Below are 21,367 nucleotides of genomic sequence, written 5' to 3' on the forward strand. Positions count from 1 at the left end.
GCACCGGCGAGGCCATTTCTTGGCGTACGCAAACCTTTTGGTATGGTACTCTAACACCGCCTAATTTCCGCAACCTCCCACCCTCTCTATTTCTTTCTGTTTATATTTATCTTTCACCTCAACTTGTAATTATGTTGTTTTTTTTTTTGCCTGCACGATTGTGCCGCGGTTTCGACGGATGCCACGTTCTTTTTCGGTCTTGAAGTACCGTATTTTACGGACTTTAGACCTACCTGATAATCTAGAGGTGCTTAGAAGGATGTGTCCTTTTCTAAATTGTTCAACATGATATGACATGAAAGATGTTATGAATAATATAGATGTATGTATGACACAAGATTCTTTGTAAGCTAATAATAGACCTTTTGCCGAATTACCCAAGCATCAAAAAGAATGTCGGGAACGTATGTACATGCGCTGAACGTGTTGGCGTCTTCAGATCTAGCTTTTCGAAAGCAAAAACCTGAAACAAATGGCACTTAGCAAGCGCGTTCCACGGACGCTTTATTAAAAGGGCCCTGCAAAGGCTTTTTACTGGTTTTGAATTTGCACCGAACCTGAGTGCACTGAACGTAGTAACTTAATGAAAGTTTTCTTTTCTCGAATTTCGCTTTAGTTTAAAAGTTATAGGTAAGGTTCCGCGTTTCTATTTTTTAAAAATTCGGCGTACTTTTTTCGGTGTTCATTTTAAAATCAATTTTTTTTTTCGGCGTATATTTATGCCCACAAAAGTTTATCGGCTTTTTTGTTGAATATATAATAAATACCAACGGACACCGGATCAGATGATCCTTCTAGCTCTGATATGTGTAATCACTCAAAGAATTATCGGCACAGATACATTGAAAAACACATGGAATCATTTGGCAAATGTGTGCAACTGTAAAAGAAACAAGAAAAAAAACAACAGAAGTATAAACAAGTCAGATACGAAGCCTATGCCGAAAATAAATGGAACTTCACCTTCTGTACATCAGGATGACGTGATCTTATTATAGTACACGCACATCTACCTTTCCAGGTTCTGTTCATTGATCTGCACTCTTTCTTTCTTGTTAATATGACCCTGAGCTCGAGAATGCCCTCTCAACGCTAACACTGGACACTGGCAGGCTGAGGAGATGAAGCGCTGCCTGAGCCAAAATCTGCCAATCAACCAATTGTGACCGCCAAAAGAGACAAGGTGCGCGACGTTTTTAAGCACAACATAACATGCAGAGCTTGCATCAAGTCAGTCTTCCTTACAACGAGTTGGAAAACACGCTCGTACATGGCGAAGTCATGGGGGGACTTCACGTCCCGATCGATGATGCGCGCATTAAACCAAAACGGCATGATGGCGTCCGTGTATCCCATACATTGGGACACGTTTCGGTAGACACTGTCGTTCCACTTTTTTGCCCTGCTCTGCGGTAGGACTGGAAGGTCAAAGCGACCTTTTCCGGTTAAAACTGAATTTTATAAAATGGATTCGACATACTTTTATCGGTTTTAATCAGTTTAAAACGAAAATACCGAACCTAAAAGTTGACCTTCTTCGGTTAAAACCGAATTTACAAAATGGATTTGGCGTACTTTTATCGGTTTTTATCGGTTTAGACCGAAAATTCCGAACCTTAGATATAGGCAAACTAAGATTACAAAAACAAGCAAAAAATAACCTCCTTCATGACGTCCTTGGTTGCTTGAGTGGCCGGGAACTAGAGAAGGAGTAGTGAGCTCATCGAGCGCTCACGGCAGCCGCACTCCGTGTCGACGGCTCGAGAGGGCGCCACTAAAGCATGCTCTGGATGGGCTGTATGACGCGGGCAGCCAGGGCGGCTCGCATTGCATTTGCTCAGCGATTAGACACTTATTCGGCCTGACGCTTACTTGGCCACAAACGACAGCAAACACGCGGTAAAGATCAGTTCAGAACGGGAGCCACCTCGCGCTGCCATACCGCCAAACGTCGAAACCGCACGACAATCCTGATCGCGAAGGCCTTCGGAACACTCGGAACCTGTCGGATCGTCAACCGCAGCGCCGCCACGTACATCCGGGACCTTTCTACGCTCGCCGGTCGTCGGCGCCTGATCACACCTTTCTAGTATGCGGCGCCTTTTCCACCGCTTGGTGGCGGGTTTGTCGACGGGTCATTTTTTCTTTCCGTACTTTATAAACTGCAATTGTTTCTTTTCTGATCTAAAATACTGAACAAAAACTACTTTCATAAGTGATTGAAACGGTTCGCGCCACTTATATTTTGTATTTGGACTAAAAAGAAGCTTTTAGCGGCTCTGACCAGTAGTAAGTACAGGACCAAAGACGTCACATATCGCGCGCTTTTGATACCGCGGGTCACCCCCGTAGGTGGAGGAGGTTTCCGCGTCGTTCGGTTAAAATATGACGATCCGATATTTAGTTATTTTCTCCGTGCCCGCTGGCTTGCCCGAACCCCAAGAGACGTGGAAACCGCATAAAAAAAAACAAAAAAAAAACAGACGCTTAAATATGATTGCAGGGCCCCTTTAAGCGAAAAGGCGAAAGCCATATATGTCTCATCATTCATTCGGCCTTCAAAGCCCTTGAGTGAAAACACGTCGGCGACACGAAAAGTACGAAAACATGTCGGCGACACGAAAAGTACCAAAACGAAAGGTACCAATGAAGCGGCGCCAAAAGTCAGGCGTCAGAGAGCGCGCTGTCTTCGGAGGTTCGCTATCACGTTTACATCGGCGCTTGGGCTTTCGCCATTAAGTCTGCTTAGGGATAACATAAGAAACCCTGTGAATTTTTTGGTTGTTTACTTCGAATAGTTTTTATAGGGAAGGCGAGCACGTGCAGCGAGTGCACCTACGTACCCACCATCCTCTTTGATGCTTGGGTAATTTAGAAAAAAAGTCTATCGAAAGTGGTCGCCTGTCGAGGTTTGCTATGTATGATACTTTTTACGTTCGGATTAGGCACTAAGTGCGGAAAATGAATCGTGCGTTGACTATAGTCCGGAAGATACGCTATTCCTTTTATCATCAAGGTTCGAGCTCTCATTGGAGCAGGTTTTAGAAAAGACCATCGCAAGAATTGTGTCACATGCCTGTAACGTGAAGCCTAATTGCGTGACAGTGTATTTATAAGCATTTTAGAGAACGACGGAAGCGACAGTCCATGGGGCCTCCGTGATTACGGCCTTAGATCTCCCTCTGTCTCTCTTTTATAGTTCGCCCGTGCGCGAGGCGCAAGTGTGTTGTTCGCTCGGTGGGAATACATGTATGTATCTGCGTGTGCGCTCAAGTTCTTTCTGCGTTTGGCATATTTGTTGGCCTAAGCGTGTCCCTACCCGCGCCTTCACGTAACGTGCCGGCGCGGGTAGGGACACATTTGTGCACAAGTGTTTTTTAAAGCGTAAAATGCTTTTTAACGATTCAACCCATTCCAAAATTCTGTCCGTCCATCTGTCTGTGCGTTTTCCGCTAAATTCGGCGGGGAAAGGGACGTCACGTGACCCCTACACTTTGGAGAAATTGACGGCGCGTGACCTATATGTCAACTCAGTCTTCCCGCTATATTTAGCGGGAAGATGTAGGCCACGCGACACACCAATTCCCTCACCTATTCCCTATGACGCATTTTATGCATCATAGAACCCTAAATAACTCGCTGCAATTTTTTTTTACTACTCATGATGGCATGAATGTGCAACTTTTTAAAACTCTGTTTATGTACTTTTATTATTTTTATTGTGCGCGTTCTAATGTTTTCGTGGTTTCTGCATATAAGTGTTATTGCATTTGCGCGTGCGTTTGCGCGTGTGCGTGCTTGTGTTTGTGTGTCTTTGTTCACGCTTGCGCCTACCTGCGAGCGTGCCCGAAATCTGACTTTCACTTTTGTCAAGCCGCGCTTTCACACGGTTAATGCACCGTACAAAAAAGGTAGTGTAGAGACACTTTTCGCAAACTATCTTTGCATATCCGATACTGACCGATGGGCCCTCCGGTACAGACTGCGCACGTGCTACCGCACAAGATTCGCGCATGTGCAGTTCCTACACAGGAGGGTTCATCGTACCGTATCGGTTGTGCAAAAACGGTTCCCTAAACCTCTCTACCATCCGGTGCGTGTCTCTTGCCTGTATGGCGGTCCGACTGCCACATAGACCGTAAAAAAATCTCTTCGCAGACATCTTCGAAGCACACTTAATATGTAGTGCGCAAACTTGCGTCGAACATGCATGACGCGTGGCCGCAAGGACTTCAAGGGATACTGAACCAAAATTTCGAGCTGTCAAAACGAGGCTACACGAATAGGCGGGACGTTGCAAACCCCCCCCCCCCCCCCCCCCCCAAAACACCGCTCATACAGCGATATCTTTAACGGATCGCCCTGTTTTTGGAAAAGAAATGCGTCATCAAACACGGCTGACGAGGCCGGCGAGACAAGTGACGTGACGATTTTCTTTCCCTCTCCTCCTCGCTACGTCCCGTCGAGCTGGTGAACCGAAGCGAGGCCTTCTCATTCTCAAATGTTTCGGGAAGACTATGACGTCATAGCCCTCGCTTGAACGCGCCTTTTTTTTTTTTTTTTCCGAAAGTACGGCCACTCGTTTGAGATATCGACGTATGAGGGATGTGTTGGAGTTTGTAGGGTCCCGTTTAACACTTTTGCGGCCTTATTTCGCGAAATCCAAATTTCGGCTCAATATCCCTTTCCAATCATCATGCCTGCAACAAACTCTTTTTTTTGCATGGTATACGGCAGCTACATTTGTATTTTGGCCCGCTCGGAACTTCCTACACTTTGAAACCACCCAGTCACTCACTCTGGAACAAAATAAATGTCCAATTGCTATTTAATAACCCCCCCCCCCCCCCCCACACACACACACACCACCCAGACACGATCCAGCTCCAGTGTGGCACGCCCTATTTTACCCCTTATTTCGACCGTACAAATTGCGAGCACGACAAGCCGAAAGAAACAATTATTCCGTGCCCGATGATGAGACGAGGGAGCAAAAGGGGTGCTATACGCGTGCCTCCACTTTTTACGACACTGTTGTTTTCGCTTAAGAGAGACGACCGCGCGTCCGTTACCGCCGCGTTGTATGACGCTGCCCGGTCGGTGAAAGGGGCCGCGTCGGCTTTATGACAACGTTGTGTCGGTTAACGGAGGCAGCACCATGCCCCGGCGCGCTGCCTATAAAGAGCGGATTTTTATGACACCGATGCGACGGTCGAAGGGCACGACACCGCGGACGCTGTCTCCGCTTTTTATGACACTGACGCGTTGTGCCAAAAGAGGCACCGCCGCGTCCGCTGTACCTCCACTTTTTATGTCAACAGAGATTTTCAGAAATAAAAGCTTCGGTACGCGAAGAAATGGCGTCATCGCCTCTGCGCACGGCGAAACCGCTATTTTTGTTTTGCGTACGCGAAGCGTTTGGGTACGCCATTCTAAAACTCCCTGTACTGTCGTTGTGTCGATGAAAGGTGACAACACCGCGTGCGCTCCCTCCACTTTGTATGACACCGTGGCGTCGGTTGAATACGGACAGCACCGCGTCCGCTCGTCTTGGCCAGACCGCCCGACGAGTCGATCGCGCCTAAATATGGATGAGGGGCAGAGAACCGCGCCCTCGGGGTCCGAGGTCCCCGCCCCCCTCTCCGGTCGCGTGACCAGTACCCCAAGGTCTCAGCAGGTAAGACTCTGGGGTTGATATTTTAGCCCAGGCATCCCCCCCCCCCCCCCCGCCCCCTCCGCCCCCTTTTCCCGTCTCGCTGTGACCGACACCGTGTTTCGGGTTGCGCAGACGCTTGTCGAGTTTCGCCGCGCACTGTTAACGCAGTCTCGTGTAACACATCGAAATTGTATTGTGGAGATGAGGTGGCGTGGGGCGAGGGGGGAGATTTTTCTCTCCCTTCCCCGAATTATTCACTTAAACTTTTTTTTTTATGTTTGGGGAAGGGGGGGGGGGATCGTTTTACACCCCTGCGGTCCCTGCCCCCGCCCCCTGTTACGTCGCCACTGGCTATGCGGGTAGAGATGGAGAGGACACGAGAGAGTGCGGGGAATTCGGAACACCGAGCTGTGGTTGGAATAACTAATGAGTAGACGGAAAGCTATAGCTTCCGTTGTATTCACTCGCTATTCGAACGCTTCGAACGTCCTTCTTGTCCAGCTCGCTTGCACCTGTGCATGTAATTGCATTATGATCGCTTCGAACGTATTCGAAGAATAAGTAAAGACACATCTACCCACGAATTATTCCGACCAAAGCTCTGTGTTCTGATCTCCCCGTGTACTCTTCTCTCCTGCTCTCCGTCAATTGTTTGCTCGCATAGGGAGTTTTAGCATATCGTTCTGACACCTCCGATAACGACGCTGATAATGGTACGATGCATGCTCCGATACTGCTCCGTCGATAGGCATCGGAGGAGTTTCGTATATCGTTTTAGGAGTGAGCTGAGCGATCTTCTAACTCCCTCCCCTTCCTTCCCCCCCCCCCCCCCCCCCCCTTTATATTATATCAGTCCGACAGCTAGGGGCGCGTTGAGCGTGCTTCGAATTTTGGCCGCCATTGCTGTCCTTCGCGTGCCTCCCACCCCGAGGTGTCCCAGACTCCGAAACAGGCGAGGAACCGATTCGCACAAAGCCATCGTCGGTGATCAGTACAGCGTGGGGACATGAAAGACAACCATCTCAGCGTATAATCCGACTGTAATGCGAGGGAAATGACCATGAACACAGAAAAGAGACAATAGGTGAAGTACACTTACAGAATCAGGGTGGCGATTCGGACCAGTTGGTTCAGATTTAGTAAGGTCAATACAACGCATAAAAAACGAAGACAAAGTAAACGGGTATATACACAAGACAAGTGCCGACTCTCGACTTCAGTTATAATAGAAAAACGAAACACCTGGATAAACAACGGCAAAAACAACAGTCATGTCCAGTCAGCACGTGTCCAGATAACTAATCTCCCTGCTATGCGGATAGACCTCTTTATCACTTTCGCCCCTTTAAGACGTACGCGCTTACACGTTAAAGAAAAAAAAATCCTAAAAACCTTGAAGTGACAGTCTAGACGATGCGCAGCTAAACATGCGTCTCTATAGAGTCTAATTGCAAAAGGTAAGCTGCAATTAAAAAAAAAACGTATTTCTAACTTGCACCTCTCCTGCGGGTTTGCACTTGATCCCATCTAAATCTACAGGGTGCTTCGGAAAAAAAGAAAACCACATTCTTCTTTCCACAAATCTGAGCTACACATCGCCTATCGGTCAGTCGTAGCGTCAACTCATTCGGTTTTATTTTTATAGGCCTGTCTAGTGGACATTAAGGTTCTGTGATACTATCTAGCTTTTTCTTCGAACATGTGTGCAACTCCACTTAAAATACAACCCGCCCCCCTACCCCCCCCCCCCCTAAAAAACAAAAAAAAAACAAACACGATATGCTCTTTTTTTTTTTTAACAAAACTATAATACGTATTGCTGAACGCACATTTTCCGCCCAAATTTAGCGCTAGCTGTTCGAACCAGATACCAAAGTTTAAGAACTAGCCTTTGACTCAATGAAAAGTAATAAGTGATCTTCCGAAAATTCCAATGGGAAAATGGGACCTGTTCTCGGTAACTGGCACCATTCCGTTTCATGTATTCAAGGGTCGGCCGCCATTCTCCCATGGAGAATGTAAGTAAATCACTAATAACTTTTGAATGACATGACGGTTAGTTATATAAGTTCGCCTAGCGGTTCGGACCGCTAGGCGAACGTGCGCGCGCGTGTTTTTTTTTTTTTTTTTCGAGGTTACAAAAACACATCTTATTGGAATGCCTGGGAAGAGGGAGAGGGGCCGTCCCTGTGGTCCTCGCCCCCTACCTCCTCTCTTGTCACCCATCACGTGACCTGCAGCCGCGCGCGAGCTACACACTGATAAGCACCGAGATCCGGAAGGGTGCGCCTATACTTCGTTTCACCTTATGTGCGAGCGAAGGCAAAGCTGGAAGCGCGAGCTCGAAAGCTCCGTGCGTTCAGGCTTTGCTCGAGCGCGCGAGCTGGGGAGAAACGCAAAAAGCGCTGGTTTTGCGCTTTTAGCTTTTGCTTCGCTCGCAGATAAGGTGAAACGAAGTATAGCAGCCGCTTTTTTTTTTTTGTCTGCTTGTTGTCAGTTCCTGCTCGACCTTCGCGCGTCCACCTGCTTCGACCTGTCGCCTAACCCCGCGGTCTTTTTAGGATGTCTCTCGACAACGTATTGGATGTGCACGAAAGCTATCAGTGTTCGAAAAGTCCTACGCCTATATCGGCAACAAGCGATTCTTCAAAGAAGTCAGGAAATCTTGCGGTTTGGTTGGGTTCGGCAACTGACAGCTTGTGCGCCACATCGTGTTGAAACTTCCAAGAAGCCGTTCCCTCTCATTTGTGTTTGTGTGGTTGTCCTGCTTTGACCGTGTCGACAAATATCGCGGATTACATCTTTCAAGTCCGCTATTTTTATGGTAAGTGCACTGCAACCTTACTTCTTGGCAACGATTGACCGTTCTTCTGCTCGTACTCTTCCAGATTATCTATATAATTATGCAGCCACTATTCTCGCGGCAGCCGGGCGAATAATTTCCCGAAAGTCTACCTTCATAGTCTAGAATTACCTCGGTTCTTGTTTGGTTTGCTATCTTCTCAGTTGTATAAAAGCTTAGAGTGCCTCTCACATTTCACAGATCGCTTGCACGTTTGTACTTGTCTACAGCAGACGTAATAAACTTTGAGGAGAATTGAAAACAATATTTTGTGTCTGTTTTCCTGTCCCTTTGCAAGCACCTAGGCGAGCACATTTGTTCTACGTGTTTCCTTCATGTTATAAATAGGTTTATGAGTTTCGGAACGTCTTAAATAAGTTTAAGATAACCAACCTACCAGACGATCCCCGTTTAGGGCTAGCGCATAATTTCCCGATTCAAAAGGCACTTTCAAACGTGTGGTCACGTGCAAGGTCGAACGGGCACCTGTATCAAACGGGCACCCGTTTCAAACGGGCACCTGTATCAAATGGGTACCGTTTCGAGCGGGTACCGTTTCAAACGGCTACCCGTATCCCATAATCACGTTTGATCCAAACAGGTCGACAAGTTTGCACCCGTTTGATTTACCAGTTTGCCACCCGTTTGAATTTCAAATGGCTTTTTTCAGTAGGGAGCCTAAATACTTGCAATTACTCTGCTTCACCCTGCCATCTGATGGCAAGCGATTTAACCTTCTTTCACGCTACGCGATCAACAGCGGCTTCGAGTTTGTTCTTTTGAGAGCGGCTTTTGGTTTCGCAAATTGGTTTTCGATTCCTCTGTGATGTGCGGTTGACGAAGGGATTGTGACTCGAGGAACTGCAAAGGTAAGACGTAAAGAGCGCGAGGTAACTGGGTATTGGTTGTCTCCGTTTAACATCGCAGTGCTGTCGACGAGAAGACTGAGTAACTGCTTTCGAAACGGAAGTTCCTGTACCTGCGGGGGGAATCTGGCTTCGGAAATAAACACAGCTCGCGGAAAGCTCGTGTTAACGCTTTTATTTGCTGCTCCTTTCGTCCCGTACAAGAGACGTAGCGTACTCGTTAAGCCTCACTGAGCTCGATTTGCACGATTCGGGGCCGCCATAATGAGATGCAGGCGACGGGGGAACTATTTGCTCCTCTGCTTCAGGGACGAAAGTTTCTCCCTTTCTAAAGGAACATAGGTTACAAGACCGTTCCTGCCCTTAGGGAGGACTATCGATACCCCTTTTTCTAAGAGTGCAAGGTTAACCTTCGCCGAAGCCTTGTGTCATTTTCGTTCTACGAGGGGTGAAAAATTCAAGTGCCTGCAGTGCGATGTCGTTTCCTTGACGCCAGCAATTAACAGAGCGGATGATGTGTTCAAATCCCTTGTACCTTTAAGAAAAACAACAAAAAAAAAAAGAAATCTTAGTCTTGACTGAGGGTTTTGGGAAGGCCCTGCAGTCGCTAATTTCCCCCAATTAGACGGGGAGAGTCTTGTCTGCCATGTTATAAGAGGTTAATTAACCTTTGCGCCGTACGCGCATCGTGACCAACAGTGCCTCTCGAGACCGCGCTCAAACAGCGAGGTTAAGCCGATGATCAAAGCGGCGGCTCTTTCTTTACAGCACAGCGAGGTCTCTCAAGTGTATTTTTATCGGTTCGGTAGCGGGTCGTCCGCGGAGCTCGACAGAAAAAAGGAGGGAGAGAGAAAAACAAATGCAACGTTGTTAAAACAATCATCACTTTGATCTTGCGTGTAAAGTTCGAATACGGGCGGAACCCGGAGTAAGACTTTTCCTGCTAAATTAAGCGGAGGGTGGTCGTGTGACGTCCTTAGCGTGGTGTGGTTAAGTTACACCAGCCTCGTGACCACGTCACATGGTGCCACTGTTAGGTCGTGGTGTCGCGCGATCACGGGCGGATAATACAAATAAGTACGATTTTAATTGGGAGTTAAGTCACGATTTAAACCGTGATTTAAATGAGACCAGTTTGCTGGGATGCTTTGCCATCAAACGTTTCCCGCAAAAATAATCCCAAAATTTTTATTTGCCGTTTTCCTATTATTTTTTTATGAACATGTTCTTGTGGGCGAATTCGAGCGTTGTGCTTCCTTTCCACTTTGTTCGTCGGCTGCGTGAAATTCAAGATGGAAAAGAAAGAAATGACAACTAGAAAAAGATGTCTTATTACAATTAAGTAAGACGCGTGAAACCACGATGTCAGATGGCACCGTAACGTTTTGTGACCTGACGACACACCCTAACACTAAGTCACGTGACACCGCGACGAAACAGTGACGTCAACTGACTCGGCACGTCACATGACAACGTAACGGCACACACCCTGCAACAGTGACGTGACGCGGTACCGTAACGTAACGTGACCATGGTTACATCAACCACCTGGTCGTCGAGCACCCGTGTTATCGTGCCTTCGTAACAAACTGTCGAGACTCTCAGGACTTTAGATAATTGACCATGAAAGCTGCAGAGTACGGTATTTCTCATTGTTTTAGCTAACTGGATGGTGTGAGAGAACGTTGAATCAAAGGCAATCAGATCTTTGAGCACGAGAAAGGAAAAAAAAAAATGTGATTTCATCCCGACGGCAACATTCAGTCTGATTGGAAGATCACAGATATGTGTGTTAGAATGAAAAAAAAAAATAAAAAATAGCGGCCCACTCTCACCGTTGCGAATGCGGGCCGACCTCTGGAAAGTGCAGCCCCATCTTTGGTGACACTTGTGTCATGGGCATTACAAAGCAAAAACGGCCCGAGAAATTTCCGAAGCCTTCCTGATTAGGTTCCACCACGACAATTCATACGTAAGCGCACCATCTTTGCCCTTGTCTGATAAAGAATTCTACCCTTTGAACACCCAATGACGCTAGCATTTGAAGGGGGGGGGGGGGGGGGGGGGGGGGGGGGGGTGTTTTGAGACCATATCTTTGTGTTCTGCCGAGTGTGCCTGCTTTTATATTTTTAAAATTGTGTCATCGAAGTAAACCATTCACTTGAAAATTACGCCGCGTCCTCTGCAGTTCTCCCTTCGTTTTCGTCCTCGTTTTGGCGTATTACACCATGAAAAAAATAGCTTGAGCACAACAAAGTGGCGGCCCCCGTGAAAGACCAACTAACTATAGTGTTCGCTTAGAGGCATCTCATTCAGGTGTGTCCGTAATCGAGCTTGATTTGGCGATAATTTTCCGGTAATAACTGAGCTTTTTTCCAAAGCACAAAAGCTAGATCGTTGCGGACTTTGCAACGCCTTGAGTTTGGACTATTTGTATAACCCTAAAACGTGGGAAAAAAAGAACAAGCAACACCATTCTTTCTGGGTTCATGCGAATGTCGTACCAGTATCATGTTTTAACCAAAGCTGTTCATATTTGAGGCCTCCTCCCAGGCCCGAATATAAAGTCAGCCATTGCTGATGCTACGTATACATAGTAAACACGTCCTTTCGGGCTATACTTACAGCGGAACTAGCATTTCCTTAGCTATAGTCGAGTTAAAAATATTTAGTGGGCATATTTTTATGCCATCCTTATAATGACCGGTATTGACGTACTTACTCAGGTATACCAGACGACTGGCACACATGATTCTGTTTACGCAGAATGCGATTGCGTTCCTATTTCTTCTGCCAATATTCCTACGCCACCAAAGCCTGAAGATCTGTCGCATTCTTTTCGCTTTCTTCCTGTGCGTATGCGTCAGATCTAGAACGGATTAACCATGATGAAAGGTGCATAAAGGTGCGTCCCGATCCCTGAATGCAAGCTCTGTTTATTTATTTATTCATTCAATCATTTTCTCGTTTGTTCGTTTATTTTCTACTAATGCATCCAAACACCCCCCAAGTGCTGTCATTACTTTCTAATGCGATGGACTTACGACAGTCACTGAGCACACCCAGCTCTGTGTTTATATATTCAGGGTAGGGACAACACGTTGATCCCTAGCTACAATCAGAATTAAGTTTCCCTACCCTGATGTTGAGATGCGCCGCTTCCCTTCTCATGCATGAGGGCGTATCACTTATGCCAAACACAAAGACGGCAAAGGGCGCGCGAAGCTTGACGAATGAATTGTTGTCCTCCTAATATTACCGATGGAGACGCAATATCACGTGGCAGGAAGCACCGAAGGCACGATCGATCTCGCTTCCCTTTCTCGGCTCCTGCCCTTCTTCACCGCCTCCGGCCTGGTCAAATAACAAATTGCGCAGTCAAACTATGGAACATAGATACATCTTAGCCGTCCAGATTGGGGCAGTAAGCGGCAAAGCACCCATCTTCCGCTTGTCGTTTGTTGAGAACGAAAGAAAACTACAACAAGCGTATGACGGCGTTTTATGTCTTCGCCTGGAAATATATAGAGAGAAAAGAAAACGTGTAGCGCAGCTTGAGACGGACATGATCTCGACGCACATCAAAAACCACTCGCACTTTATTGTGCATGCATCTGCGGCGTTCCTCACTGAGCTCCAAACGCAATCGGCTGTAATTCGAGAAGGCCGCTTGAAGTCAAATGTTCGTAGATACTGTGAGGTGGCGAAATACCATAGATCAGTGCCAGAGTTAAACACTTCATTCCCCCAATGTCTGTCACCTGCTGATTCATGCACCACCTTTTCTGCATTTGCCTTTCTTTTTCTTGTTATAGTCTAGCTGTCGACGCTGTTCATATTTAATTTCATTTATGGCTGTCCGTTAAGCCAGGGTCACACTGCTTATACATCATACAGAAAAAAGAGTCTGCAGACCCGAGTCACCTCCATATCCGTGGTTTGAATGCCGAGTGCGAAGTTCCTCCTTAAACTCATTGCCATGCGGCATTCGAAGCACGGATCTCGCGGTGACTCGCGTTCGAATCTGTATGCAGACTGCCTTTTGAATGATGTATACGCAATGTAACCCCGCCCTTAAATGTTTTTTGGTTTGTTTGTTTTGCGCTGGGTGTTGATGCCGCACGAAACGTGCCACATACAAGCGCACCAGTGCACATAGGGGTCGGCACACAGCGCCGCTGCATTGCCTTACTTGCTCGGCCGATAGGTGCAGCACCATTGGAATATACAAGGAACCCGGAACACCCTCTTTCTCCCCAGATATTGGCCTTCGCGTTCAAGCCTGTCACGAACTTATCCCTTTCAATCTTCTACAATTGGTTTAATCCGTAAGCCTGACGTATGTCTCCGGAGCCCATTTTGCCAGTGGTCGAGTGATGGAAATGTACTTCCAACCCTCCTCCCTCAGTCACTCTCCCCTCTAGGACACAAAGCCTTCTGTTTGAGCTTCGCAACCTCACGAACTAAACAAAATAGAAAACAACATTGGTTGAAACCCCCCCCCCCTCCCCCTCCCCCCCCCCCCCCCCCCCCCCCCCCCCCCCGCAGCCGGCTCTGCCACAAGGCGTGGCGGTTTCGTTTGTTTGTTTGTGTTTTAACCGAGATTGTCCGGAAATTTTCGCTACGTTGAGATTTTGCGTTCTGGGAGATATCTAGATTCCGCCTGATGGCTAGAACCTCTACCGTCGGGTAAGCTTACAAGACAGAGTGCATTCGAAAATCCGACACTTGAAAGCCATCTTCCGTTTGAGAAAACGAGTGGTGGACATGTTTAGAAAGGACGTGCCATCTAGCACTAAAAGTGCTTGTTGACATCTTGTTTGGTTTAGCGATAAAGCTTCCCCGCATTTATTTTGTTTTCGCTTTTTGTTGCTTTGTTTTCATTATCCGATCTTTCTTTCACCGTTCCCCTCACAGGGCCCGAGAACCCCTGGATAAAAAGTCGCGGTGCTGGATTTTACATGTCACCCATCGATGCCAGTCCGCGGCCCCTTATTAGACACGAGTGCTTTGTCTGCATTCGGTTCGAACTCGGTTTAAATCACTCAGCACACGAGTCCGAAACGAATGTGGCCACTATGAGACCCTCGCTGGCCCTCAATAGGTGGAATATTTTGCACAACGGCTATTAATCTAGGATGTGTTGCCAGATTCCCTCTCATCTGATCCCTCTAAACAGAGAACACGATGCGAGATGTCAACGTCAAGTTATACTTCTCTCTGAGTCACTTTTTTTTCCCACTCCATATACACCAGCGTATACTTGAATGTCATTTAACGCGGATAGCACATTTTTGTGTTAGCATATAGGCATGTAATAGCGGCACTCATTCGGCGAAAGTGAAAAAAAAAAAAAAAGTTTTTCATTCGTTAGAACGGGCACAGAATTGCGCGCATTTGCAGTGAGCTGCACGGCGGCGTGGCTTTGGAAGGTGCATCCCAAGCTCTAGAGTCTAGATGTACAAAAAATTAAGAAAAAAAAAAAACATTCTGCTCCGCGCTTGTATAGTGATGCGCGAATGCTGAGCGCGTGCTGATGGCGAGCTTCCACAGTTCTTTTGCAACGTGCATTCCGCACCATCAAGAGTGCCGGTCTTAGCAGCCTATTGATGTGAGTTTGTTCTCAGCATGCGCTCTAAACAGCCCCCACAAATATGGCGTCCAGTGAATACTCCCTATATGGTGTGCACGGTGGACATTTCTGAATCTACTCACTTCCTCCCCTTTCTTCGTGAGACGTTAGCGAATTAATTCGCCACGAGTCACTTTTCACGTTGGCCCAACCAGAGACTTTCGCGTCACTCGTGCTCAATCCGTGCCTGCGCTCGGTTGCGGAATGATAGCGTGAAAATAAACACACAGGCCTTCGCTAGTCCAGGCTATGACTAAAGCAACCGACAAAAACCTCGACACTGTGTAAATCGGTTACTTCGACCTAAACTTGTAGGGATCGTACGCTTTTTCTACCTAGCGTCATTTTCACCTTTCGCAAGAGCATTTTCACGAAGCTTTCTTGATTGTTATCTGCGATTATCTGCAATATTGCATTGCGCTCTTTCCTACTTTTTTATTCACGTATTTTCTAGTTCTCCTATTTGGCGCATTATTACACGCAATTTTACGTGCACGATCTAACGAGCAAGCGTAAATTACGAAATACGATTTTCTTTGTGCGTGTGTGTGTGTGTGCGTGTGTGCGTGCGCGCGCGTGTGTGTGTGTGTGTGTCTATGTGTGTGTAAGAGCGCGCGTGCGTGCGCGTGCGCTTCTTCCTGCTAGAATCTCTACCTGGGATGGGCCGTATCGGAAATCGGTGGCCGAGTGTTAGCGCACCGCAGCTCGCGGAGCACGTGAAACAAAGCCCCGCGCTGCAGAACGCAGGTAACCCGGGTTCAACCCCCCCCCCCCCCCCCGGTCATTTCGGTTTAAATGAGCACTTCTACGTAATGCACGTTAAAATCCCCAGGCCAGCGGTAGTAGCGCGACTGCTAAATTTCTCAACTAAGGCGACAACACCAGACACCCACTGGCCGGGTTGATTAACTTCCCTTTTACTTAAACGTACGTAGATGGAACAGCGCGGATATATAACCTGAAAAAATAGCCAGGTTGGACAAACAATGTGTCAGTGTCCCATCATTAGCTTTATCAAAGAAAGAATTGGATTATTTCGGGATAACATCGATGCACCAATAGTAATGGGGAATTTTTCGCTTAATTTCTATTTTTATTACTTTTACATTTTTTTGTACTTTTATTTTTTATTTAATTTAATTTGTTTTTAATGCATTTTTAATTCCATTTTTAATAATTTTTCTTTAGTTCTCATTTATTTATTTAGTTATTAGTTACTTATTAACGTTTATCGGCTATTTGGTTATTTCTGTGTAAAAATTTAGTGTTCTCATTAACGGCGAAGGAGAAAAAGTTGACGACTTCAGGAAAAAGAAATATATGACTGAATTGTTAGTCAGCGCTGAGAGTGTGTTTTCTTCTTGTGTGCCTTTGAGTGTGACTGTACATTCGCGCTGTTCCATCTAAGCATGAATTGTCAACCAGCCCAAGCACCCACATTATTCAACATACGCACAACACAAGTGGCAGCATTTTAATACGAATAAATTAAATAAATACCGCGCTCCCGAGGGCTCTTATCTTTAACGGGACAAAGCGGAGACTCCGACTATAGCTCGGAAAGTGAAAAAGTAAAAAAAGAAAAGGCACGATTAAAAAAGATCTCAAGCAAGTGCACAATAGCGTCGCTCAGGTATAATTAAAGCCCAGTTATGTCACAATAACCGAAGTGACGGTAAACGGCGTCGGTTGCGGCATATTTCAGGCAGACAAGTGTGTGTGCCTGAACGTAATGACGTTTACGACGCTCCTGAAGTCCGCGAGCAATGACTTTTTACTTTTTTTTTTTAATTAAACGGTAAACTTTCTTAACTGCAGTTCGCGTTTACTGCTTGTTCGTGACTCGCTTAATTGATTTCTGTCGTTCCAGTGCCGGCTGAATACCGGATGGCGTGGAAACCGTGCATAAGTGACGCCTGAAAGATCGTTATTACGTTGCCGCGCGCGCAATGTAAGCAGATTTGATTTCGTTTTTGTTCTTGTTTTTTCGCGACGTTTTTACTTTATACGGAAATTTCAATTTACAGAAATAAAAAAAAAGCTTTTTACAAAAAGTATTACATCTCCTGAAACTCTTCTCTTGTGAATGTATTGCCCTTGTTTTGCAATAATTTACTATTGCAGGACTTGGATCGATGTAATGAACGATGTACATAAGGTGGAAACTGCACAAAGTTCACTGAAAGGAAGTTCAATGAGCAATGTTAAAAGAAAACACAAACAATATGCAAACAAAAGTCACGACAAAAAGAAAGAAACCAGAGCATCCATTTAAAAATTATAACCCAAGTTAGGCCTACTTCTAGATTTTAAAAAAGATGTACACACTTTATATTGAGCAAGCCTTCGGTCAGACATGGGGTCTCATTAAAGGGGCGATGCAACAATTTTTGTACTTTGCGCAAATACCGCTTAGAACGGATCCCTGACGTTAATGACCTATGAAGCACGCGTTCGTTTTTCACCCCACGCAATAGAAGTCTCAGAAAAAAAATTCAAGAAAAACGAGCAGCGTTCACCTCCTCAACTCGCAGCCAGAACAAGCGGCCACGCGATCTGGTGCCGATTATATGCCGCCAATGTTGATCATAGCCACGCGCTGGGGTTGGCAAAGCGCAGGACACGCGCTGAGTTCCAGACATTGTTATGGCTCGGCTGTTGTCGTCGTTGCAGCGATTGGACACGGGCCACTACCCGAATGCTTCTCGAGCTAGTAATTATCACGAGCCCAAATCAAGTGCGCACGCAATGCTCGGGACCGATCTATAAACCGCATTCAGATATCCTCATTGGGGTGTACTGCGACCCCCAGTTACGTCATCAAGTTTTCCAAAGGAAAGATTGACGGAAAACGATCGCTTTTGTCCTCGAAACTACACCGCAACAGAGGAGTTTTCTGGCCAGAGGCGTTGCTTGCGAGCATCCTGGAGTCCCACTAGTGCCAGTAAGCTCGTGTAAAGTGAAAAACATTCCGATTGAATATCGCTGCACCGCCCCTTTAAGAGCCCTGCCCGACTAGTTCAGCAAACGACAAACAACACTGTTACACATGTTAACACGTGTTTTTTTTTTATCTTACTGGCCAAAATAAAAACAAAAGATGCGTAAACTATGGTTGTGACAGTCCGTTCTATGGCTCAAAAATCCGGAGGCACCACGTGCGGTATTTCTACCATCTGCTGACGCCGTACGTGCCAGCTCATGTTGCCGGTAGTCACACCTTCAGGCACTTGTGAGAGCGAACGAACGCGCATGAACATTCTCCAAAGACGGAGGTACGTATACCATAAACTCTCGCCGTGACAACAGTTACGCAACACCGCCTTCCGTATAATTGACTTGAATTAATTGTTCCACGTTACCTAAACTAAAACACGATGCACTAATGAAACGCGATGCGTGCATTTATTTCATTCTGCGTCTTCCACATGTTTTTTTACCCCACGGAGTAATAATCGTGCGACGGTATTCAGGAAAATGCAATGCACAGGGGCTCTAAGGTCTCCCGAAGTAATAATCTCATACGCGAGTTATCGAACTGTGTTGGGAATGTTTACGAAAGATTATCTGCAGTACCTCGTTGTTCAACTTTGCGTCTCTGTAATTTTCGTCCTGTTATACAAGATGATTGACTTTTATAACCCGTCAGCGTAAAAGCGAGGCGACTGGTTTGGCTTTTAAAATGGTCACGTTTTCATTCGCAGCTAGATGTTGTGTCGGTACCTGATCGTAAATGCAGTTAGAGACACAGTTAGGCCGAGCGCAGTTACCGGTTCCTTTTTCGGGTTAATGGGTAGCCGTTCCTATAGGCGGTTGCGTTAGCGTCCGCGTTTCGTCGCGCAATTGGAGAGAAATCGTAGTTTGGGTCTGCAAGAGCTACCGCGTTTTCTTCGTTTCGATGGGCTTTCAGCGTCCGGAAGATTCAATTAAATGTGCTTGATAAGGAAAAAGGCATACAGTGCATGTTACTGAAAAAGCAGATGGACCCATAACGAGTTGCCTAGTATGGGGTCATTACAATAGGGCACCTAAGGCGGAAAGTGAGTAACAGATGTTATTAAGAAAAAACAAGGAAATACTAGAAAGAATACACCGGACTTATTTAATCATGAAAGCCAACTAATTTCACTACGCTGAGGGGATTGCTATGAGGGTGAAGGGGACTTAAGAAGCAAAAGATAGCCATTTCGTGCTCGGCTAAAATTATGCGAGCTTCGAAGATCGGGAGTTCAGATTTTTGTACTGCAGAATAAGGTTAGTCTTTCCTCGTATGTACTTGACATTTTATCAGGCTAAGATGCCAAGATGCATTTCCTCTCGTTACACGGACACTTTTCAAAAGTACTGTAATTGGGACGGGGTGGTTGTTGGTTACTATCTTATGGGACATCGTAGCAATTGTGTGTTAATATTTCCCAGGATCTAAAAATTATAAAGCATGTTTAACGATGCGCGCGATTCTGAAGCGCAATGCAGTCGTCACGGTGTTGTGCTGTAACACTGTCTGTTAGTAGTTGCCTTTAGCTTTGAATATTTGGAAACCCGGCAGCAATCTCCGGCATGCCTATAGCCCAAGCCGCGACTGGGATTCGACCGAGCTTAATGTCGCGACTAAAAACGACAAGCTCTCGCAACATAGTGTCACATGCTAATTAATTTCCTAGTAGTGGTGTAATCACACTAGAAATAATACCGAACGACCACACAAAGGAGACCGGATTGGACGCAGATATTGGTCACGGGAGTCATTATTTACTGACGTCCTTTATCCCAATCAATGAGTATGGTCGTAGCACGGTGACGTCCAACCTGGGGTTAGGAAGGCGGGAACAGATGTTGTATTATGTGTGTTGCAAAACCTACTGTAATGCATCTGTATATCAAGTTCTAATCACTGCAATCGTTATTAAAGAAAATCTTAGCTGGGAAGTTCCGCGTTCGTAACGAATGTGAAATACCTTTCGGTACTGAATGAAGGCGGGAGCCAGGAAAGTTTTATTGGCTAAAAAGCAAACTTTTTAATTCTGAATTGATCTTTTTTTTTTTTTTAAGTGAGACAGCGTTGACTCGTTACTTCTTTTATTGACCACCCGGTTAAAGCAAAAAAGAAAGTTTCACATTTTTAGTTCAAGCTTTTAGTGTGCTGCCGCAACTTTTGCGCTCCGTCTTTGTGCTGAAACAATACGTCGCTTCCGATCGCTACTTTCGCTATTTTTCCTTTTAACGCAGATATTTTCTTATGATATTTTTTATTTTGTACAGGGCTATCCGATCATATACCGCATGAACATCTTCCAAGATTGATTGCAAAACAGCATCCGCAGCAGACCGAGACAACACATATTCTTATCGAAGCCGACGTCTCGAGTTTCTTCTGCTTTTAAAGTTTGGAGACGTCCTCGGGTGAATGCCATAAAAATTGCGAAAGTCCTGCCAGTATTTATCCTACTGGTGTTGTCGCAGACAACCATCAGACATCAGACATATATTTTTTTTTTATGTTTCCTATTCGTCACTCCCATACACATTGAATGCGTCGACGCAATATTTACCTACTTCCCAACGGGGATAATTTCCTGGAGCGGAAACATAAGGGACGTATAGCAAGATCCGATATGAAATGCTTGCTTATACCGACATCCATTTGCAGCGGAATGGACACTGGCACTGCGGAGAGGTGGCGACATCGCCCGAGGATTTTGCTTACAACGCATCTGTATGTATGTATGTATGTATGTATTTCTGGCGGCAATTGCCCTTTTTAACGAGCGTCTATAAAATAGACATGCCATTAAAGAAAAGAAGATAAAGAGAAAGATAATGAAAAGGAACTAGAAAGTCTGAGAAATGGTTCGTAAGCACTCTGAAGTATCACGAGTGGACTTTCCACCATGCCTCGAGCCTTCTCTTTGAGCACATCACATGTTTGTTCTCCTCCGTAAAACCGAGGGCCTGCTCAATGCGGGTGCCGACGTCTGTCGCAGGTACGATTGCCGGACACTCAAGGAGCAAATGTTGGATAGTTTCTTCTACCTCACCACATGCACTGCACACGGTTTCGGTCACGTTCACATCGTACCGATGCCTGTAGATGCGGGTGCGTAAGGCACCACCGCGGGCCTCGGCAAGGAGTCGGCTGCCCAGTGTGTTTCCACACCAGCGGACGGCAGCGATGTTGGTCTTGAAAGTCGCGTATAGGTGCATGCTGGAATGTTCTTCCATGTCGGCTCTCCACCGATTCGTCTCGGCGGTGTTAATTTGTCCTCTCACCTTCGCAACCCAATCTTTCTTTGTAGAGGGCTCGTCGCTCATCGAGAAGGCGCCGTACTTTGTCCCAAGTCGATTGGTACGCCTCCTCCATGTCGTGTGTA

At 46.2% G+C, this 21,367-nt stretch overlaps 2 protein-coding genes across 3 annotated transcripts in view; both read right to left on the reverse strand.

The window, feature by feature from the left end:
• The window catches only part of LOC8042867 (acetylcholinesterase), a 309,154-nt gene that overhangs the window by 53,563 nt on the left and 234,224 nt on the right, over positions 1-21,367 (reverse strand). The gene's annotated exons all lie outside the window — the stretch shown is intronic.
• The window catches only part of LOC8042882 (acetylcholinesterase), a 121,511-nt gene that overhangs the window by 31,175 nt on the left and 68,969 nt on the right, over positions 1-21,367 (reverse strand). The gene's annotated exons all lie outside the window — the stretch shown is intronic.

This window comes from Ixodes scapularis, unplaced genomic scaffold, assembly GCF_016920785.2.
Source record: "Ixodes scapularis isolate PalLabHiFi unplaced genomic scaffold, ASM1692078v2 PGA_scaffold13__105_contigs__length_92229423, whole genome shotgun sequence".
Taxonomy (NCBI): Eukaryota; Metazoa; Arthropoda; class Arachnida; order Ixodida; family Ixodidae; genus Ixodes; species Ixodes scapularis.